The sequence below is a fragment of the Watersipora subatra genome, chromosome 7 (genome assembly GCF_963576615.1).
Source record: "Watersipora subatra chromosome 7, tzWatSuba1.1, whole genome shotgun sequence".
Lineage (NCBI taxonomy): Eukaryota > Metazoa > Bryozoa > Gymnolaemata > Cheilostomatida > Watersiporidae > Watersipora > Watersipora subatra.
This window is the reverse complement of record NC_088714.1, coordinates 60,875,820-60,881,819: the sequence shown is the minus strand read 5'-3', so window position 1 is coordinate 60,881,819 and position 6,000 is coordinate 60,875,820.

Here is a 6,000-nt window from a genome sequence, read left to right as displayed (position 1 = left end):
TTATCCATCATTTTCTTAAACACCAATTTTAACATTCGTAAAAATCTATTAAATAAAGTTTTGCTAAAAACTCAAAACTAAAGTTTTTATACCATACCAGTAGTTGTTGGAGCCAATGTTACAATAAGGGTCACTTCACCATTTTTCAATTTTGTAGAACTGGTCGAACTCATAAAATGTACAATGACTTCTGCAATGTAAATGTTGTTAGAGTTTAAAAGAAACTTTCAGCTGTTTTTGGATCATATATAACAGCAAAAATTATTTCCCTGACAATAGAATGGGTAATAAATTGATATTGTTTTAGAGATTTTGTCTCACTGAACTGCATAGAAAATTGTTTGTAATTTTAAACATAGCAGAGGATCTGATTTGTTTTTCAAATGCCAGTACATAATTATATGTCTAAATGGCCAAAAAGTAATACTAGAAAATCAAAATATAAATAAATAAAAACATTTCAAAACATAAAATGATGACAAAATAAGATCTGACATATTCTCTACAAAATGAAAAAAGAATCGTCAGAAACTTCTCTTGTTGTATAATTTAGGCTTATCGTGTAAACTAGTTCACAGCTGTGGGATGTCTTAGGGGACTCTAAAAATGTAAAGAGTTAATATTTGTAAGGGGCCCAATTCCTAACCAATCAGGGTCCTCATATTTTTCTCGCACCTTTGTTTGAAACTTGTAAGAAAGTTGTGTTGGTCATTGCTAGCATAACAAGAAACCAGAGCAGGTAACTAATGTGCACTTTTATGGCAACATCCTATACAAAAGATTATCATAATTCGAAAATTCTAAATATCATTCAATTTTCCATTGAAATGTATTCTTTATTAGCATACTGCCAGAAAGCACTCTTTGTCTGGAGTAACACAGCGTTCTGTTTTATAAACTATTTCATAGTAAGATGTAAACAGAAACAGATTAACAGCAGTGGTAAACCACACACATTTTATTAGATTACACATGCATGATAACAGTAAAGAAGGGTCACTGCAGCATAGTAGTATTATATAGTAGTTCAGAACAGCTAAGGCTCATTGAGATGAATGGCCGCTGATTATTCTGAGAGTACGTTGATACTTTGTCTTGGTGGTAAATTGAGGAGGGAGGATTAGGTGGGAGAGTGGGTGCACGAGAAGACTGTCGGAGTTAAGCTGTCAGGGTGCTTAGAAATGGCTAGCAAAACAACCTAGCCAACTAGCCAAAAAACTTCCCTCTAGATAAAAGCATTTGGATACTTTCATGAATAATCCATAGTTTTTTGTCAGCTACCAAACTATTCTTTTTCAAAAAACTGTAAGGTGGCTCCCATCATCCTTCACCAGTGCTACATGGCAGTAAATCATTACTTATAAATTTAACTTTCCCTAAGCCACTCACAAGCCTATCATAAATAATGTACACTAGCACCGTGGTAAACTCGAGCGCTGTGAGAAATCGTAACAGTGCAGGTAAAGCGCATAGAATGAGAATACACACAACTCTTCTGATACTATGGTGGACAACTAGCCATGGTGTGAGTGCATCGGGCTGAGAATTTGAATTCTGTAAGATGCAATTCGTTCCCAATCTCCAATGTGGCTCTGAAGGAATAAACATGACTCCAACATGCATTCCATACTAGTATTTGCTTGATTTCAATTGCAAGTAGCCTTCCCAGTTTTATAAACTATTCTGAAAACTAGACGTAAATCTGAGGGTGCCAACAGACTGCTTTTCATTCAAAGCGAAATTATGTTATTCCTTTTTGCTTCATTACCCAACACTCGAGGGGTATTCAGATGATAGATATGCACTCAGAGTAAAATCATAGCACCTAAGTGATAACCCAAAAAGTGATGAAGTCTTTCTACATAACTGAGCAAGCTAGAATTTGGACTGTACGTATTTAGATACCAGCAACCTGTACTTCCTAGCAGTGTATCACCCAACGGACTGACAACAGAATGGAAAAAAGTTCATAGCAGTATATTTTCTAAGCTGCCAGTTTTGTGTTTTTTAAATCTCAGATCAGCGAGGGAGGTTACTGCACAAGGGCTTTCTACTAGGAAATAGAACATGAAAAGGATATAAAAACACTAAACCTGGCCCCAATGCCCGACATTGATTGCGGGTCCCCTATAACATTCTCATAACATTTCTGCTGAAGACTGTTATAATGAAATCATCAAAAGTTCTGTTTTTGAATTAAACAACAATCAATAGTGGCAAAAATACACAATATATTATTTTCATAAACAATGTTTGATTATAAACCACTGATGGCATATAGTTACCATCTTACTGAATTGCAAACATATGCAAGGGAGATAAAGCCAAGTTGAAGCAACTTGTAAAAGCAACATCGAATGAACAGTTCACCACTTTCCTACTGATCTTGAGTGTTTGCGATAGAACATCGATGAATCTCTACTATCAGGACTGCCTCATGGTTTTCTTATAGTCATATATAAATCTTTTAAAAGCTAGTTTTATTTCTATACTATCTGCAGGCTGGCCTGTAGACGGCCCTTCACCAGCATGAGCTTTTCCTTTCTTTTTAGAAGAAAGCATATTCTTTGTTTCATCAGCCAAGGGCTCTACAATTTTATACAAACATACGCTAATTGAAAATAGAGATGCGATTGCCAAACCTGACCACTTGCAACTTATGGTCAAATCTGACTACTTGCTACTTATTGTCAAATCTGACCACTTGCTACTTATTGTCAAATATTATCACTTGTTACTTATTGCCAAAATCAAACACTGTTGTGTCTCACCTTTAAAGGATATTTTGAACTTGCCACTCTAACCAAAACTCCCATCTATCACCCCAACCTTTCCGGAACCTAAAGATACTTTCAAGCCTACAAATGTTTGTATGTTAGTCTTTTTCTTAAAAAGATTCCTGTAAAAGACCAGAATGCATTGCAGGTTAAATACAACTAACCGATAGGTGTCAACAGCATTAGAGGGCTTCTGTCAGATCATCAGAAGATGCCACCAGTCTCATTGTCTCACCATTCTACATAGCATTTTGCTTGTGGATAAGAATAATTTATTGTCAAAGTGAGAGTTACTTTCCCACAGCAAGCAAGTAATGAGACAAATTCTACTAGAATTTCTATGTTGTAGAGGACAACAGCTGCCTTCAAAATTTACATAGTAGCAGCTAACAATACACAGACGAAATGCACAGTGCTGCGCAAAATAAACTGGACCTTTTTGTTGGAAAATGGAAATTCTCATTTACAAACTTGTTACTCATTGTGAATTTAGTCTATAGCCATAAACTATATTTCGTAAACTCTGACTTAAAAGTAGAAAATTTGACACCATATTTCAAGCTTAAAAATCCATCTTCGACTTGTATGGCAGTCATGTTTTCATGACTTGAATTCTAGAAAATATCAAAGTCAAAAAGCCATCGCAAATTAAAATTACATGACATGACATATGAGTATTTATTAACGCCACAGTAAAATATTAGTAATCCTTTTCATAATGAGATGGATCAAATACAAAGTCCCATTCTTCAACATTCAAATTTTCATCACTAAAAATCTCTTTTGGAATAACTTGTTTTTTTTAAATAATGTTTTTCTCGTAGTATCTGCCTACAATTCCACACTTCTGTAATCATTTTGACACATCCACTAATCCACTCCATCCATCTTTTTTCTTGTACATATATGAATCACGGTTCCTGAAAAAAACACGATCTAATGGTATCGCTTTGCTAATAAATACGCATTATCAGAGGTGGTAGTTTTGTTCTATTGGCGAAACGGGTTAATACAATGGTGAAGTGTCATTTTTCGCACCCTGTGACTTTCAATAGAATAGTCTCCCCTCATTCTTTTGTTAATTATTGTATTGCTAAAGGTACAAAATAACATGGGCCTTTTTGAATGCCATTTTCTCAGCTACGCATCGCCCACCTCTGATGCCGACTGAACTATGCCAATCAAAGGACTTGAGCCCGAGAAAGGGGTCAACTTATACAGCGGGCACATGTCAAAACCAGGGTTTTTAAACAAAAATTTAGACTTTGCTTTATACGCTGAGTCGACTTAAAAGCGGAATTTACAGTAGTAACCTTATCCTCATTTTGTTTGGATTTCCAATATGTAAACCAAATTATGAACATTTTATTTTTTAATGGTTGAAGATAACAAGCTGTACAGATATGATCAAATCACATTTATTTTCATTTGCTTGTTTCAAGTCATATACAAGTTCATACATATGACTTGAAATAAGCAAATAAAAATGTACGTAATGTAATGCCTTACATGCTCATAGTAGTAGCAACTAGCAAACAGAATGTAGCATTCTTCAAGTTTGTAAGGAATGAGCAAGTGATGTCATGAAGTAAAGAAATTCAGAGAATAAGACTAATATGTAGACCAGCAAATCAGATTTTGAGTGATCAGCCAGCCAAGCCATGGGATACAATATTTATCGCTAAGAGTCGAGAAATCTAGACAAGGAACACCATCATTAGATTACTCTCTCAAGCTCTCATGATGTCAGAGATCATAGCAGTGATACCAAAAATGATTCTGTAATTTCTAGAGCACATTTTATATCAAAAACAACTTAAAAGATGAATGACAGCTATCGATATCATTCACCTAGTTTATAAGTAAAATTAATACAGGAAGGACTATCAGTGGTATTTAAACATACAGAACTATCCTTTACTCCTATAAGTCATCTTAGACGATAGTAACTACTCTCTCCGTTTACAACCCTTACAATTGTTGAATAAAAAGCAATTTATGTCAAATTTAATGCATTGAGATGAGACTGGCCATTATTGGACAAATTACAAATTCCATTTTGATTCTTATATTTCAAACTTGAAAAAGAAAAGAGGAACAGAGTAAAATGATTACAATTAATAGAAAAATTGATTTTCTTACATATGAGTTTCTTAAATTTTATTTCAGGGATTGTTTATTTTTACAGAGATTCCGGTCTCAGTTAACAGCAAAAGATAAGGAATTACAGTACTGATTAACATCAGGTGAAAAGTAGTGTACTTACCTTTTATTCTACATGTATATATATGTATATACATGTATATGTATATATATATGTATATAAATACATGTATACATGAATATGCATATATATACATGTATATACATGTAGGCTTATATATGTATATATATATATACATGTATATATATGTAAATATATATATATATATGTATATATATATATGTAAATGTATATATACATGTATATATATGTATATATATATATATATTATGTATATTATATGGACGTATACATGTATACATGTGCATGTTTATACATCGATATATGCACATAATAACATGCAAAAGAGTGTATAAACCTTTTAAAAGAAATTGATTTTACTGGTACATTAATTGGCCTAGGGGGTCTTACATAGTCCTAAACATTTGCCTGCGAAAGGGTTAACCATCAATTTTAAAAACCAATTTGTTTACATACATCCCTGATTGTTGTTTCAGGAGCCTGAAGTTTTAGAATTCCCCAGTTAATAACTAGATAGCAAGCACAAACACTGTTAGTAGATGCAAGAGACATTTCAAAACTGACGTGGCAATCATGAATGTAGAACTTTTGCAGTTGATAGAACCTGCTATGGATTAGAAGAGGGAAGTTGAGTAGTCAAGCTGGTTAATGGATCGTGTGATGGATATGATACTTTAAATAGACACTCTGGCTTTCAGTCCCCATGTAGTATGGTCATCATGGAAATTGTACCCCAAACGATGGCTGGTATGAGTTACATTTCTTGGTCTTTGACTAGAAAGCTAATTACACCAAAGGTAACGGCTAAAAAGTCTTGGTTTGACCAAAAATTGAAAAAATTACATCCGCATGTAATCTAGCCAACAACTTACATGGATTTTTTTTAGTTTTTTGTAACAGCAAACTTTCAGCGCAACCAAACGATGTAAATAAGAGACAAAGGTGGAGAAGTTGAAAAAAGGCTGCACGCAAATACAT